The 17,223-nt window shown below is 50.0% G+C and overlaps 1 protein-coding gene across 9 annotated transcripts in view; it reads right to left on the reverse strand.

Annotated features, from left to right (window-relative positions):
- Nucleotides 1-16,803, reverse strand: part of Tmem184b (transmembrane protein 184B) — a 47,534-nt gene extending 30,731 nt beyond the window's left edge. For 8 of the 9 annotated variants that reach the window (XM_074084471.1, XM_074084470.1, XM_074084468.1 and 5 more), the window contains exon 1: nucleotides 16,681-16,798. The gene's annotated coding sequence lies outside the window, so the exon portion shown is untranslated. Of the gene's footprint in view, nucleotides 1-16,680 lie in introns of all 9 variants that reach the window. The other variant, XM_074084469.1, reaches the window with a different exon arrangement.
- Nucleotides 16,804-17,223: the final 420 nt, after the last annotated feature.

Raw genomic sequence — 17,223 nt, forward strand, 5'->3', positions numbered from 1 at the left:
AGTCACAGGACTACAAACACACAATGAAAGCAGTGGAACTGAACACAGCCTGTAGTTCAGTTCTTAGTCCTGCTCTCAAGTTCACGTCCTGGCTTTCATGTGGCTAACAGGCAGGGAAACGTCACCACTGGAGGCATCTAGGAGAAGGGAACACAAGATCCTTTATGCTATTTTTGTAACTTCCTGTGTGTCTCCATTATTTCAAAAAACAGTTTTTAAGGTCTCCAGCATGTAGAGATGCATGCTGACATATTTAAGGGTGAAAAATAACATGGCACCTAGGATTTTCTTTTCTTTTCTTTTTTTGGTGTTGGGGGCTGGGCAGCAATACTGGGGTTTGAACTCAGGGCCTTGGGCTTGCTACTGCCACTTGAGCCATGCCTCCAAGCCCTTTTTGCTTTAGGTTGTTTTTTAGATAGGTTCTTGTATTTTTTTCCCAGGACCAACCTAGATCTCAATTGTATGGCCCTCCCACTTAGTTAGGATTACAAACATGTACAACCACGCTCAGCTTTTTTTTTCTTTTTCCTTTTTTGAGTCAGGATCTCACTGTTGCCCAGACTGGTACTGAACTCCTGGATCCTGGATCCTAGGCTCAAGAGACCTTCTGCTTCAGTCTCCCCAGTACTGGGACCACAGCCATAAACCACAGCACCCACCTTGGGATTTTCTTTTTAAAGAGAGAGAAAGAAAGACACAAGACTGCACCATGAAGTAACTGCTGAGGCTCAGAGTGGTGCAGGAAGAAAAGACACCCTCCATGGGCTGGCAGAGTGGCTCATATGGTAGGGTGGCTGCCTAGTAAGCATAAGACCCTGAGATCAAATCCCGATACCAGAAAAAAATGTGTATTTAAAAAAATTTTTTAAAAAAGAGACATCCCCCCATGATGTGCTCTTCCTATATGTGAACCTTTCCACAATAAAATGCTTCAAACAGTAGAACAGCAGACTCTTCTGCAAAAGCTGTACTGAGATGACCAGTGACTGAAGAAATGGGCTGTACTTGTTATCTCTTGGAAAAACAACCAGAGTTGTCAAACCTAACAATCTGTGCTGGGCCTGGGCTCAGAGTAGAGCACTTGCCTCAAATGCCCAAGACCCGGTTCGATCCCCAGCACTGCAAAATAAAAAGAAGTTGTTCTACATTTGCCATTTTTTATAACAGTAAAAGCAATAGTAAAGTTTATTAGAAAAGGAATTTAGCATAACACAATAAAAGTGCGGAGAAATGGAAAAAAAAAGGGAGAACCATTTCCTGCTCCCTGTGCAGGAAATGGGAGTACAGACTCTGGCCATTTTTTTTCTATGACAAGTGGCCGTCAGAGACAGGCTCCTCAACACTGGTTTACAAACAACTTTAAGCAGGCCTGAGATGTCCTGCTCTTTGAGAGGCCACACTCTCAAAGGCAGAGCAGTCAGAAAACATTTGCAATGTTTCTACTGTTTCTATGACTGACATTGATTTTTTTTTTAATGAGAAACTCTTGAGGACTGTCAAAATGGCTCAAGTGGTAGAGTGCCTGCCTAGCAAGCATAAGGCCCTGAGTTCAAACCAAACCCCAATTCTACCAAAACAAAACAAAACAAAACAAAAACCTCTGAAATCTAAACACCCAAAAAACTACATACCTGGATTTTCTAATCTGAGTCAAACATAGTTGCATGAGTTCTGAACTCATGTTTTAAGAACTTTAAAATAATTCCTTCTATTTAGCTTGCACAAACATCTGACTGGTGGAAGGTAGGATAGAAATGTACTAGCCAGATTCCAACGAATCCTTTGCATAGACAGTGGCTGGGATGGAAAAATAAGTAACCGACTTGGAAAGCAAGCCATGAGTGTTTCTTTCATATGCTGCTACGCAGGGATCTTTGACAGGGAGGGTGGCCATTAAAACGGGGTACAGAAACAAACGATGTACAGCCAGACCTTCCAAGTGCACTCTCCCACGGCACCAAAGCACACTGTCAAAAATAACCAAGTATGGGGAACCAGAGGCTTTGTGCCATCAGCAAAATAAACCCTTAAAAATTACTATATCTTTAGCTTGTCCTGACGTCTCTTCATGGAGTACACTTCTTAATAGGCCAAGGCCAAAGGCTTCCAAACTGGGCCATGGATGCGGCTCCCTCTTTTTTGCAATTTCTCTGCCTCGTTGTCCTACTCTTCCCTGACCACGTACCCCAGCCTATTCAGTCCCAGGCTGCAGGTCAGACACAAAGTGAAGTCAAGCCCTTGCCTGGCCCTCCCAGTGGCCCACCTCCAGCAAGTAGTCATTCCACACCTGTCTCCGACTCGCATGTGCCCAGAGGATGTAAAGAGGCCAGGTCACACAGTTGACACTTTGTCCCAGGCTCTGAGTCAGGGAACTGAGCTGGAATCTCAGCACTGTCACCTGAGCTTGGACTGAGCAGGTGACTGGACTCTGACTTTGGAGAAAAGAGCTCAGGTATGCAGTATGCTACATAGCCACAGCCTTTGGGCCCAATGAGTCAATGAAGTCAGAATTTTCCAGACTTTAAAAAGAACTATAGTGCTGTGTATGGTGTGACACTCCCCCAGGGGCCTGAACAGCCCCCCAAAATCAAATGCATAGCACTCCCATACAGAAAAGTATGGCTAACTATCTCAAGTGAGACATTTTAAAGACCATAATTAGTCTCACATCAATTCAGGTCAGAGTTTTGTCATGAAATTAGTCTGCTGCAGGCTTAGGAGGGACCTTTGGGATTGCCAACACAGTACAGAAAGAAGGGATGTGCTGGGGTGGCCCTGCAGAGCTGCAGGGGGACTGCAGAAGTGCATCAAGGGTGGGTGACTTTTACGCTTACTTTCCAACATGGCAGTGTCCCCTTCCAGATCTGAAATCCACTTAGAACACATCAGGAACAGGCTGAGGGATAGTCCTGGCTCCTTAGCAGGGAGTCCAGGGCCCTTGGCCTCCCTCCCCAGCATCCTGTCTGAGTGCCAGCTGCACAGGCCCCTTAGTCCCTGTACGTATGAACCCATGTCTATATGTCTATGTCCATGTGCCCAAGTGCCTTCCCTCTGGTCTGGTCTTCATGGTCACATGAACCCTCCTCACTCTTTTGGTAGTACTGGGGTTTGAATTTGGGTGTCTCACATTTGCAAGGCAGGCGCTCTACCACCTGAGTCACATGCCTAGACCTTTTTGCTCTAGTTATGTTTACATAGGGTCTTGTGCTTTTCCCTGGACTAGCCTCAGACTGCAATCCTCCTACTTATGCCTCCTGCATAGCTGGGATTACAGACACACACCACCACATTCAGTTTATTAGTCAAGATAGGGTCATGCTAAATTTTTGCCCAGGCTGGCATCAAACAGGGATCCTCTTGATCTCTGCTTCTCTCCACCACTCTTGACTCATCCTAAACATCATGGCTATCCCCAGAGCCAGCCCATTTCAGCCAGGCCCTCCTGCTGTGCTCACTCCACAGTATGATTGGCAGCCAGTGTTTCCAGTACAATGCCAGGCACACAGGGCAGGGATACAGAAAAGAAGAGAATCGTGCAATCGACCAAGTAATGGGACACCTGGCACTGGGACACACCCGTACTCTGTAGGCTGTCACCTGGACCCTCCCCACTGCTGACAACTGCAGAGCTCAGGTGAATGACCTGAGTACTCGGCTAGAGGGAGAGCCAGGAAGGACAAAGGATGGAGGCTGAGTCACACTGTCTTCCAGCGTGGAGAGGCCACACCAAGGAGGGAAACAGCACCTCTTATGAGCTCCATCAGGACACACCCTGAACCACCTAGTGGGGGCAAGAGGAAGGCAAGTCTGCCAAGACAGTGACATTTTCACCAACTGCAAGTTCTAGCAATGTGCTGCTTGCTCCTGGAATGAAGAAACTCACACTCAAACAGGACTAGCAGCCCCCTGCAGCAGGGACACTGACCAAGCAACTGCTGTGAGTGGTTCACTCTCACCTGTATTCACCCCACTACACTGACCTTCCCAAGGCTGAGGTGATGCCTTAGACGCACCTGTCTCAGAGCCTGGACACAGCGCTCCATATGCTTTGGCTGGATAAGGGAAAACAGAGTCAGCTTGTCCTTCTGGTTCCTTCTAACTCAATAACACCCTTCCCAGCCAGCACCCAGCTCTGAGACCAGAGTGCTGTCCTGTTCTCACCATGGAGCTCCATCCCTGACTGCGTGGCCACCTACTGCCTTTCTATTGTATCTTGGCCTGCACTTTCCTTCATAGCCTTTACCACGACTGTGATTATCCTTGGTCACTTAGCCTTCCCAGGCAGAAGGGCTTTTTGAGGGCAGGGATCATGTCCTAGGGTACTGAAAAAGTCATTGCTGAAGGCTGAAAGTGGCAGAGCACCTGCTTAGCAAGGCCTGAGTTCAAACCCCTGAGTTAAAAAAAAAAAAAAGTATTTGCTGAGCAAATGCTTTGGGGACAAAGGATACAGATGAAGACAAGCGTGTTGCCTTCTGAGCTTGGGCATCAGAAGTTGTGTGGCAGAAACAGGATACTTGCGTTGGGCTTCTGGGAAATGGCCTCACAGTGGAGATATAGGGCAGTGTGACCTCAGTGGCAGGGCACCCACAGCACTCTACAGTTTACAAAGCCCACTGACCACCACGGGCCTTATCCTGTCAGGAGACAGGAGACGGGCTTCATGAGGGTAGGGACCATGGCCCAGGAGCTGGCTGACAGCGGTGCTGAAAAAAGGTGGCAGCTCCTCCTGGTCACCTGGGAGGAGCTTTGGGGAACAAGGAGAGGCAGAGCCCCATGGGGCCACCACACCAGGCCTCACTTCTCAGGTCCAGAGCTCAGGTTCCAGGGCCTGGAGCTGGTGGGAATGCAGGTTACAGGCTGGGACAAACCCAGTTCACAAAGCAAGGGGTGGCCAGTTCCCAGTTCTGAGTGTTCCTTTCACCTCTAACCCGAGTGCCAAGAGAGCAAAATCAGCACCAGGAGGGGCTTGAGAGCACAGATCAGAGGACAGGGAACTGGGAAGGGGGTTTTGAGTAAAATGCAACCAGGCCCTGGCACTATGCCAAGGAGAGGTTATGTAACTTGTCAAGTCTAGGCTCTCCTTGGGCTAAGGAACTATGTCAACTCTCATGGGCAATGCAGTGCCCACCTGCACTCTTCTCCAGGGAAGATGGAGCCAGCTGACCCCTCCCCAAAGCCACTCTCCTTTCCCAAATGAGTCAACATGAATTGTAAAGCTAAGTGTAGCCAGTACTGGTAGCCACCTGCCTTGGAATTTCCACATTCCAGACATCGCCTCAGCATCTCACCAATTTCACTCTGAGTCATTTTAACTTAGTGTTTGAGGGACACCTTACTGTGGCCCCCACAGATTCTATTATGCCCTCTGCAGTGGGTTAAATAACAGTCTCCTGAAGATGTCCACATCTTAGCTCCCAAACCTGTGAACATGTCCCCTGGCATCAAAAGGGACTTTGGGATGAGTTGAAGTTGCTAATCTAGAGGCAGAGGGGAATATCAGGGATTATCCAAGTGGCTCGATGTCATCACAAGGTTTCTTCTAGAAAAGAGGCAGAGGGGAAGCATGTGAAGAAGGTGGTGTGACACTGGAAGCAGGGAAAAGAGAGAAGATCCCTTAGAAGATGGGGAAGGGACCACAAGCCAAAGAATGCAAGTGGCACTCCAAAGCCAGAAAAGGCCAGGAACTTGTCTCCATAGTGCACCCCTGCTGGCACCTTGAGATACACTTTGGGCTTCTGATTCCCAAACTGTGAGGTAGTAAGTGTGGCACCAGGAGCAAAGAGCTCAGGGTTGAAGCCAGAGGTGTGGAGGGCAGAGGCTGTCTGCCCAGCTATCTGATAAGGACTCCTCACACACCCTGCCACACCTCAGTTTCCAAGGGCTCTGAGAGCCTTAGGGGCTGGAACCAGGCTACCTGGATTTGACTCCCAGCTCTGCCACTCAGTAGCCGTGTGCTGTGGGCAAATTACATAACCTCTCCTTGCCCAGTTTCCTCATCTGTAAATGGGCATGCAGCCACCCCACCTCAGAGGGAGCTCCAAGGAACGAACAAGCTTGAGAGTGCTGCATGATGCTGTTAAGACAGCTCTGTCATCTCACCGTCATTTCATCCTCAGTCAGGTTGGGTTCACAGAGACCCAGGCTGGTCCTTTCTCTGGTGGCTGGCTCCCTTTAAATACTCTGTTGTCAGATTTTCATTCACTGGTTTTAGATCTAAACCCTTCTGAGCTGCAGTCACACAGTGCTCACTCAGGCAACTGCCACCCACAATCTGAGAAACCTAAATCAACACGTTAGCGCACCCTGGAAAGGCTTTTGTTCTTCTATTTCCAATCCATGGAGGAACTTCCAGCTTCACATGATGGACAAGTAGAATCTGACATGAGCACTGTTAATCTAAACTGACCACTTTGCTGCTACTTCAGCTGCTGGGGATGGCAGAGTCTTCCTGTCTGCAGGGGCTGCTATGCTCCATTAGCTCTGGGTGGGTGCCTTTGAGGGGAGGCTGACCCACATCAGAAGCAGCAGCAGTCCTCAGTCTGGCCTTTCTCCAGAGGGGATTAGAGGGAAAGAGCAGCTAGTGGCTGGCAGCTCTTTCTGGCCACCCTCTGAAAAAAGGTTCACATGCCTTTGCAACGAGGAAGTGGTCCTCATCTCTCTCCTGCTCCCCTCCAATCAACACAAACTAACCCAGGCCACTCTGCAGGCTCCATGCCTCCTCCTCTCCCAGGGCCACATTCCCACGAACTCTCAAGCAGTAAGGATAAATTGTCCAATCACGTGCCTATCTGTCACTTGGGCGGGTGGGGGGGGGGCCGGATGCAGAAATAAAGGGGAACAACAGGGGAATCCAAAATCCTTCCACAGGGAAATACTAAATCCAGCCTTGAATTAAGGATTTTTAGTACATACCAGTTCAAATTTTGACCACTCTGCTTTCTCCCAAATTGAGAACAGTGTACCAATGTTCAGCCTCTTTGCTAGGCTTTTGAGCTGGGCACCCACGTAACAGCCCATGTGCACTGAGCACATAGTACAGAATCCTGAATCTCCCATGGGAGCATGAAGTCTGAGGCAAGACCCCTGCACCTGAGACCCTGACAATAGGAAGCCCAGGTCCAGCCAAGGATCCCTTGGTGAAAGACCCCAAGCTGACCTTCATTCATGCAAATATGTCCTGAGCCAGGCAATCCAGCAGCCCTGCTGGATATATACCCACAGCAATGAGTGCACATGCACCCCATAGACACCTCTGCAGCAGTGGAGAGCCACCTGGATGATCTCACTGACAATGCAGAGGGGAGGAAGCCAGACACCAAAGAGACCTTCTGTGTTCCCACCCATGGGAGCCTCAAAGCCAGGCAAAACAAACCACAGGTGCTGAGGTGTGAGCAGTGGCTACCCGGGAGGGTAAGTGACCAGGAGGAGGCCCAGGGAGCCTCCTGGGATAACAGTATGCTTCATCAGGACATCGGTCTACATGGGGATTTATAGATGTAAAAGTCTGTTGAGCTATACATCTAGATCTGTATATTTTCCTGTAAGTTAGACCTCCATGAAGAGTTATAAATACCTTTTGAGCACCTTCTATGTGCTAGGTCTAAAGGGCATCTCAGACAAAATGCTGACCTGTTAAGAGCTTACAGTCTAGTGGGGAGGAAAATGCACTCAGATAACAACCCGGGCTTGTCTGTGGCCAGTGGGATAGGTACTGAGAGCAAGTCAAGGGTACCCGTACTAGTTGTGATTTGGGGAGGGGCAGAAACACTGGTGAAATGCAAGAGCTTTGGAGGTGGCCAGATCAATGCCCAAATCCCACACCTTGATGTATGACCTAGATGGGGTGTCTGCTCTACACCTGTACAGAGGGAAACTCGGGAGCTGCATGCCGTGGGTTCTCAAGAATGTAGGGAAGGGACCCAAATGAGGCACTGGGTGCTGAGCCCTGGCCTGACGTATGTCCTGTGGGATTTCCACTTCAAGTGTCAGGCACAGTCACAGACATCAACCAGACCCAGGCCCCCACGACTCCATCCCACCATGAAGAGGCTGGCTACTCCTCCACTTGCTCATTAATGGCTGTGAATGAGCACAACTCTGTTCAAGAAAACCCTGTAGCCCAGTAAGAATCAGATACTCGGGATACAATGTAGAAAGCCAACAGAGAAGAACAGATCTGCTTGTGGAGGGTGGTGTCACAATGGGCAAAAGGAGCTGCTACAGAAGGAAAGGCCGGCAGGCAGAGGGAGCTGCATGAGCACAGGCATGGAAGTGATATGTCAGGGAGGCAGGTGGCAGGTCAAGCACACCTCAAAAGAGACCATTACAGAGGGCCTGGGATACCCACGGATGTCTGTGGGAAGACCAAAAGGTTTCAGAAGAAGAAAATGATCAACCACAGTAGGGATTTAAAGTGACAAAGCTAGTCAATGACAGTGAGGGAGGTGGCTGTTTCTTCTTCAGGACTGGGGTATGGGATCACATTTATCAGGGAACCCCCAAACGCTCATCCTAAGTCCCTTTTATGAGAACCAGTCATGCATTTTTATTAGATGGTAGTCAGGGCCTGAGTGAGGCTAGCTGTCCTTCAGCCAGACTCTGGAGTGGCCAGAGTCTTCACCTTCCTACATTGCACAAGAGGTGAAGTCATAGTTTTTAGGTTTTTTACTTAATATTTTGAAAGGTCTATATTCACATTTCAACAATCAGAAAGTACACAGGGGAGCCAGGCATGGTAGCAACGGTCTATAGTTCAAGCTACTCAGGAAGCTGAGACAGGAGAATAGCCTGAGTCCAGTGTTTGCAGCCAGCCTGGGCAGCACAGCCAGACTCCATCTCTTGAGGGTGGAGGAAAATACATAGAACCACCAGCAATTGCCCAGCATCAGCGCCCCCTAGAGGCATCACAATCCAGCTTCTTGCAGTTGTCCAGAGTTCTTCTGTACACACATAAGCACTGTCCCTTGCTTTTACAGTGTGGCTTCCAGGCACAATGCTCTATACCTGCTTCTTTCACCCTTTGATTTATCTTTGCCATCATTCTATGTCAGCATGTGGAGTTTCCATCTTGTTTTTTATGGCTGTACAGTATTCCATGGTTTGGACAGGCCATCATTTGTTGTGGCTCCCTATAAATGGACATTTAGGTTGTATTCCATCTTTTGCTATTTCAAAAAGACAGCAATGACTAACCTTGCAAATAAGTCATTTTGCACACATGCTTAACACATCTGTAGAATAAATTCCTGGAAGTGTAGCTACTGGGTATTGAGAAATGTAATTTTGAGAAATGTCGCTAGAAAAACAGAATACACTTAGATTGTTCATCTAAGAAATGGACCTGAATGTTGGGGATAATACTGACAATGTGTAGCTTTAAGGTGCCCAGGGGAAGAAACCAAAGAGAAAAGCTTAGTTTTCAGCAAACAGAGCTCTGGGTCAAGAGATGGTGCTTGACCCAGATAGCCCCAATTTAGTCCATAAACTTGCTTTCCTCCAGTGCAAGTAAAAGGCTAAACCCAAGGCTGGGGGCATAGTTCAGTGGTAGAGCACTTGCCTACCATACATAAGGCCCTGAGTTCTATTCCTAGGATAGCCAAAATAGCCTTCCCAGTTCTGGCTCTGATGCCCTGGCCTCAGAGCAGGGGGAAGGTGGACAGAGAAGACTCACCACCACACTTAGACAACTCTGGGCTTCTTGGGAGAAGGTGCCAGTGTGCCTCTGAGGCACAAGCAAACCTGGCAGGGAAAGTGGGACAGAGAACCAGAGGGCTATAAGCTTCCAGTACAGCCACACCAAGTTCGAGAAAAGCATCTCTTGCTACATCTCTGGCATATGCTGTGGGGCCATCACAGCCATGCAAAACACTCATGCTCCATAACACTCACTTTTGACTAGCTCTGCTCTTGTCCCATTACAAACCTGTTACATAGCTCATGTGCCCAACCGTCATCTCCACCTAAGTATCTGTCTCTGGAAAGAATCTACGTGTCCTTCCAGAGAGTAAGGCCAACTGAGGATATGCAGCAAGCAGGGCAGGGCTTCCTCCCCAAGTCAGGCCTTGTTACTGGAAAGCATGCATGAAAGGAAAGGTCTTCTGCCCTTAGCCAAGTGGAAGAGACCTCTGAAAGAACTTTCCTGCCCAAGCTCTGCTCCCACTGCCTGAGCCAGCCAGCCAGGAGCTCCAGCACAGCAAATCACCTGAACTGCACTGAAGCTACGCTGTGATCATCTTCCTAACTGACGCACAGCACATTCCCCCTCCTCCATAAAGCAAACGTGCACTGTCCGGGCAAACTCCATTTTCATGTCCTTTCTTTTTTTTTTTTTTGGCAGTACTGGGGTTTGAACTCAGGGCCTCACATTTGCTAGGCAGGAGTTCTATTGCTTGAGCCACACCTCCAGCCCCATGTCTTGGTCCTTTAAACACAACTGAAGTGTGTGTGTAGATGCACTGATTCCTCGTGGAGCCGGGGCAGGACCCTAAATGCCAAGGAGGGTTCACTTGGCCTTGGTGTCCTGGGCCTCTGCGTGAGCTCCAGTGACTCACTACCCAAAATCCCCACACAAATTATAATGAGGACAAAATTAAGATAACTGTTGCTAATATTAATTGATGTGAATATAATCTCACATACCTTCAACAATACTTATCACTGTGTTTTGAGACACCCAAACTGTTTACTGGGATCAGTGGCTAATGGAACCCCCGCTCACTGCTCACTCTAAATAAAATGAAGGCCACAGCAGTGTGAGATGGAAACCAGGAGGTTCTGCCAAGGCTTCAGCACTGCCACAGGGCTAGTTATCTTTCTCTCAGGGCTTTTCTATAGATGACAACCCAGAGGGCTTTGGGGAACAGCCCCGCCCCAGCAGAAGTTCTCAGCCACTTGCCAGCAGGGCAGGGCCTCCTTATGTGCAGCCTGTCCACAGAGGCTGTAGCAGGAGAAAAATAAAGGTATCCTATGTCCCAGGGTGGCAGGCGTCTGATCTAAAAATCCCTCTCAGGGTGACAAATGCAGTCACTTCCAGAGGTCTTGCTCCAACCCCTTTAGGGGGGCAGCCATCTTGAGACTTCAAGCGCCAGGTGAAGATTTCAGGTTAGGAAAGAAAGAATGCACGTGAGAGTACACAGCTTCTAACATGCATGTTCAGGCACTTAGGCGCACACACACACACTCACACACCCCTACCCTTTTCCTTCCTTCTTCACGGTCACATGACCTACTCACCCTCCAAGCCACGCCCAGGCTGATCTTAAATTTATGATCATCCTGCCTCAGTCTCCTGAATGCAGGGATTACAGGCAAGAACCACTACACCAGGCTTTATCCCAATATTTTCTGAGTTCCAAGTCTGCTACAATCAACAAGTACTATGTCTAAGAGTGGAACAGCCTGTTTATCAAAGGCAGCAACACTGAGAATGACACTGCCAACGTCTTACTAAGTCAACATTTACTGTCATACGTGGCTTTCTGAAATGTGGTAGAGATGGAAGTGACGCAGGTTAGGCACAAAGGTTTTCTGGGTGGGATCTTTCCCACCCAGAGGAAAAGGAAAAGGAGGTGGCTGCTAGGCTTCCTGCCTCCTCGAAAAGCCGGAGAGCTCCAGCACCCTCCGCAGGCACCGCTGGCTCCCAGGGATACCACCTCAGTCCTAACGAACTCACTGCCTTTGACATCCGTACGCTGAGAGTAATTCCAGCTTTATCTGAGTGGCAATGCCATTATTCCATCCAACAGTTCAGACTATTGCAAAGCCTACTTGGTTCGAGACTGCATGCCAGGCACTGAGCCACTATTAACTGAAGACTGGAAAGATGACCCACCAGAAGCCACATGCCAACCTTCTAGGTTGTGCTCAAGCACAGGGCACAGGGCGCAGATGGGCACATGAACAAATGCTGCTGGGCATCCAATCTAACTCCAGCTTCTCAACTCCCTCTGCCCATGGTTTTCTCCTCTCCAGGACTTTAAAAAAACAAGAGTTCCAGGAAAAGCAGCCGTTAGGATAATAGTAGACTCTCTGTAAAGTATGAACTCTGTTAAGGCACATGTACCACATCTACACAGGCAAGGTCATGGGGAGAAATGAAGAGAAAATCCAAAACAGGTGACTATTCAATTCTCCTCTCTATGGCCCTTTTCACTGTACCTCTTCCCTTTCTGGCCTGAGGCCAAGGTCACATTTAATGACATTTATTTCAGGCCTGCTAGGTGCTAAGTTCTAGGACCACATACACCATTTTGGAGACATGAACTTAGATCTTGGGTTTTTTGTTGTTGTTGTTGTTGTTTTTTGTTTTTTTGATAATACTGGGGTTTTAACTCAGGGCCTCATATTTGCTAGGCAGGCTCTCTACTGCCTGCACCATGCCCCCAGCCTATGAACTTAGATCTTTGCTTTGCATATACTATTCCCTCTACCTGGAACCCACTTTCTCCACTTTTTCACATGGTAACCTCTTAACTCTCACCTCACCAGAAAAATGCCTGCCCAGGCTAGAATGACCTAATGTTTCCTCAAAGCTATTTGCTTTCTCTTTCCCCAGGGATGCAGCTCTCCATACACAGCCTGGCACACAAGACCACCATACCTCTTTGCTGAATCCAGTAACTGGCCTGCAGGTAATAGCAAAAGCTGGTGTTCACGGCCAGTGGCCTGCTGAGCTCCATTCACTCGGTCGCCACACAGCACTACTGGAACTTTGCAGAGGAAGGAAACTGAATCATAACCACCACCTTGCCATTTTGAAGGAACAGGAATTAGAACCTGGTGAGCAACTTGCCCAAGAACAGAGGCCTAATAAAAGCAAGGATTTAAGCTGCATCTCTTAATTCTCTCTCCAGGTTACCAGAATTGCTCTCTCCATCTGGTTCTCAGTGACTATTTTTGACCCCTTCTGGATTTCCAACCTCCTATCCCAAGGCACCCAATTCGGCCTTAGCCCTCCCCCTCATTCCTGCTCTCACATACTATGTCCCGTCATCCCCACAGCCTCTTCCTCAGCTGTGCTTCAGTGGTATTCTGTGAAGACCCCAACTGGCACATGTCCAACCCCACAGCCTCAGTCCTGCAGGGATATTAGGATAATGCCTAATTCCTCATGCTCCAGTGGGACTGGCATGTTGCCACATCAAATGCCAGCAATCCAAGCACCAGCAAGGTGGAGCAAGCAAGCGAGTGCACAGTGAACTCACAAGCGAGACCAGCAGCCAAACCCATCTCCCCTCTATCTATGCTTGCAGATCTGGGGGATAGGTGAGGGATGAGGGATCACAAATCCCAAGACATTCCCTAGCTGTGGCAAGAGAAGCCAATGAGGGCCGTAAGTCCTGGGACTTCATTCAGTCCTTAAAAAAATTAAGTTAAAAAAAAAAAAAAAGTTCCAGCTCAGTGGAGCAAATTCCCAGCAGTGCAAGAGGCCAGTTTCAGAGCAGACACCATTATAATGGAGGGTCCACAGGCCTGGCCTGGGCAAATGGGCCTTCAGATCAGAAACTGCAGGAAGACAAAGGAAGGGCAGCAGAGACTAAACAGATGCAAGGGACTAGTGGGAAAGCAAACTGGAAAGAGGTGGGTCATTTTGGAGTTATTTGTAGGAATCAGCAACAGAAGGTAAGGGATGATGATACTTTCTCGTAACACACGACTGAACTTGTCACTTCCTCTGAAACTTTCAAGAACTCTTGTTGACCACACCAAGATCAAGCTCCAACTACTTAGTGGGGACCCAAAGGTCTTCAAATCTCGGGCCTGTGGAAGTCACATGTGAGAGGCAGGCATTTCAGGCCTGCACACCTGCCTGGGATTCCCTCTATCAAGGCCCTTCTCCTTGGGCCCAGCACCCCTAACCTTTAGGGCCAGGAAGACTTCTGACATCCCTCAGGGCAGTGGGAGAAGAGCAAGGCTCCAAGGTCAGACTAGCACAGCTCTGACGCTGAAAATGATGGCCCAACCTCACTGGGTAGTGAGACAATGAAACAATGATTTGTGAAAGCACTTTGAACAGTGCCAGGCACACAGTAAGTGCTCAATAAATGAGCTGTTGTTCTTTTGTCCTCTGATCCCCTTTAGGGCTCTCTGTTTCTACAAGTAGAGCACTGTCTCATATACATTCATGACATGCTAGACTCCCTCAGCCAACCACGCCTTTGGAGGGCAAAACGTACAACTCTGGCCTCTCTTCCTTGAGGCCCAGCATAATGGAGGGCACACAGGTGTTCAGTAAGTGCTTGCTGCTCAAGACAGCTTCTACCAAAGGTACTGAAGCAGACCCCACATAGAGTTCCCAGGACCCAGCTGCAGGCTTCCAGGAACTCACATATCAAATCCCCAATCTACTACCCGTTTTCAAAACAATAAAGGGCTGCACCTGCCTTGCCGAAGTAGTTTCTACTCCAGGGAATGTACAGAGAGAAATGAGTACAGCAGGGACTAGAAAGAGCACTGAGCCCCTCTCTGGGAGAGGGCTGGGCAGGCCAGCCAGCACACAGGAGCAAAACCTCAAAGACAGAGTGGGAGCAGGCTGGGAATGTGGCTCAGTGGCAGAGGGCTTGCCCAGCGTGTGCAAGATCCTGGGTTTCATTCCCCAGCACCAGCAAAGAAACAAAGTGGGAAAAAACAGCCTCCAGACAAAAGCCCAAGTTCACAGGACTCAGCCAACACCAGTGAAGTAGGACAAGTGGGTCACTCACAGCCATCCTGCCAAAAAGCTCTCTTCCTTCCCACTGAAAGGATTTAGAAAAGTTCCTTGTACATACCACCACCACCAAAGCAACTTATAACATATCCAGAATCCCTAGGCCTATGAGAAGCACCTGGACTGTCTATGGCTCTTGGAGGTGGGAGTTACAGTGCCTTCTCCACCCACACCAGCCACCTGGGCCTTGGGACTAGATCGGGTCACTCTCTATGTCCATCTCCCCAGAAGACTAGGAACCCCTGAGGCTCCCCAGAAGACTAGGAACCCCTGAGGATAAGCACCAGGTCCCATTCATCTTCAGACCGTTACTCCAGGGAATGTAATGAGAGAAATGCGCACAGGAGGACTGGAAATAGAGTTAAGCCTGGCATACAGTAGAAGCTCAGTAAGTTACAAGGCAACAAGATCTGACAGGAGAGGGGTTCTCTCAGGAATGACTCCATCAGGGCCTGCATATATCACACACAAGCGAGTCATGAATTTCCCATGGGCCTCAGTTTTCCTCATCCACAATAGGCCTAACAACAGTTCTCGACTCACACAGCTGTTGTAAGAGGTGATTGGGAAAATATATGTGGAAAGCCAAGAACTTCAGAGGAATGTCCGTCACACTTTCAGCTTCAATTCAACGTTCCCTTTGTGCTGGAGTCTTTTCTAGTGGTCACATTCGCCCTTCCCTGCCCTGAACCCACCTCTGCACTCCTATTCCTTTGTCTTGTGTTTTTCACATCGTTGTGATTTCTTTCCAAGTCTGATTTCTCCTCCCTCCTGAGGGCTCCTGGACGCCTGGGGCACCACGTGTCTGTGTCTAAAGTAGGCATGGACCTGGCTGCTGGGGCTCTCATCCCACAGCTCCAACTCTGACACACACAGCACTTTCGACAAGACAATCAGACATGCAGACGGCAAGGGCTCAGTAAGCATGTTGACGTTGATGAGGGACATGGGAAGGGATGATGTTTATGTAGCTAGCTCATCAAGGAAGTCACACCTCTGAGACCTGTGCCTCCTCTGTAGGTCAGGTGAGTCTGTGCACCTGGCTGACTCTGCAGCACACCAGCCTCCAAGGCACAGATTGCTGCTTCTTTCCTTACATGAAGCATCCACCACAGCCAGATAAATAATACACAGTCTTCACCCCACAAAGCTATCAGTCATGCAAACACCTGCTTTGCCTCATGATGCCCTGGAGGGAAGGAGGGGCAAAATGTCTGGCCTCATACAACACTCCAGAGAGAATGTGGACCGGGAATCTGTGCCCACTCCCCAGAGTCACTGCCTCTTTATGGCCTGGAACCACCCATCGCTGGATGCAAGTAGATTCAAGCAAGGTGCCCAAGGGCGTGCCTGGGGAAAAAACGCACAACTCACAGGTCGACACAAACACCCAAACCAGTAGCTATGGTTCCTTCGGAAGCAAATATTCTTGGAGACCCAGGTTCCAGTCTACCCTCCTCCAAACACGCTGACCTGTGTGCGCGGCTTGTACCTGTCCCCATTCACGCAATCCTGAAGGCCTCCTCGACCAAGCACCCTCCCTGGTGACTGCCACCGCATCGGGCACGGATGCCTCCACCACGCACTCGGCTGTGCCAGGCGCCTGCACACCCACCCGGACGCACACAATCCCACTTGCAAAGGGCCTGTCCCTCCATCGCCCCTCTACCCTGGCCTCCCCCACCGGCAGGTCCGATTACACTCCAGGCACGGCCCCCGCCACGTTGGCGTGAAGGGGGAGCGGGCACACCCACGGCCGCCCTGCGACCACGCAGGACGCAGAGGGAGCCCGGCGCCCGCTCCCTCCCTGGCCAGGCCGGTCTTCTTGGTCCTCTCCCCCGTCTCGGGGACCCGCGACCAACATGACCCGCGGGGCGACCCCCGCGCGGGCCTCTCCAAAACGGAGCAGCTCCCCGTCCCGGGAGTCCGCACCCACCCCCTCCGAGCCTCCGGCGCGAGGCCGCCGGGCCGGGTACCTCAGGAGCCCATGGCGGTGGCGTGTGCGGGCGTCGCGGCAGCGGGCGAGGCGGGCGAGGCGGGCGGCGCCGCAGCCCCAGGTTTTCGCCGCCGCCGGCGCGTCCCGAGCCCAGCGGAGTGTCGTCCCGGCGCGCATGCGTACTAGGTGCGCCGCCAGGGAGGGCGGGGCAGAGAGCGCACGGCTGAGATCACTCAACCGGCCTTAAAGGGGCCGCTCTGCAAAGCCCTGGCGGCTTTGGGGGAGGAGGGAGCGACCTTGTTCTGCAGCTCCAAACCCACTGGCCAAGACCATCTCCCTAGAGCCACTGAAGTCCCGCCCACTCAGACATTCCTGGGGCTCAGAGACTGAGCCTCGGGCTACAAACTCTGTGCCTGCCACTGGCTAGCTGGCTAGTGCTTCACTTCTCTGAACTCTGATTTCCATTTGAGCCTGTTTTGAAGGTGAAACAAAATATAGTGTCCACTGTGTGGAGGATACATGTGGAATTGTGAAATAAACGTACACTGAGTGCTGTGTGAAGTTACAGGAGGTGAAAGCACAA

This window comes from Castor canadensis, chromosome 8 (assembly GCF_047511655.1).
Source record: "Castor canadensis chromosome 8, mCasCan1.hap1v2, whole genome shotgun sequence".
In the NCBI taxonomy this organism is placed as follows: Eukaryota; Metazoa; Chordata; class Mammalia; order Rodentia; family Castoridae; genus Castor; species Castor canadensis.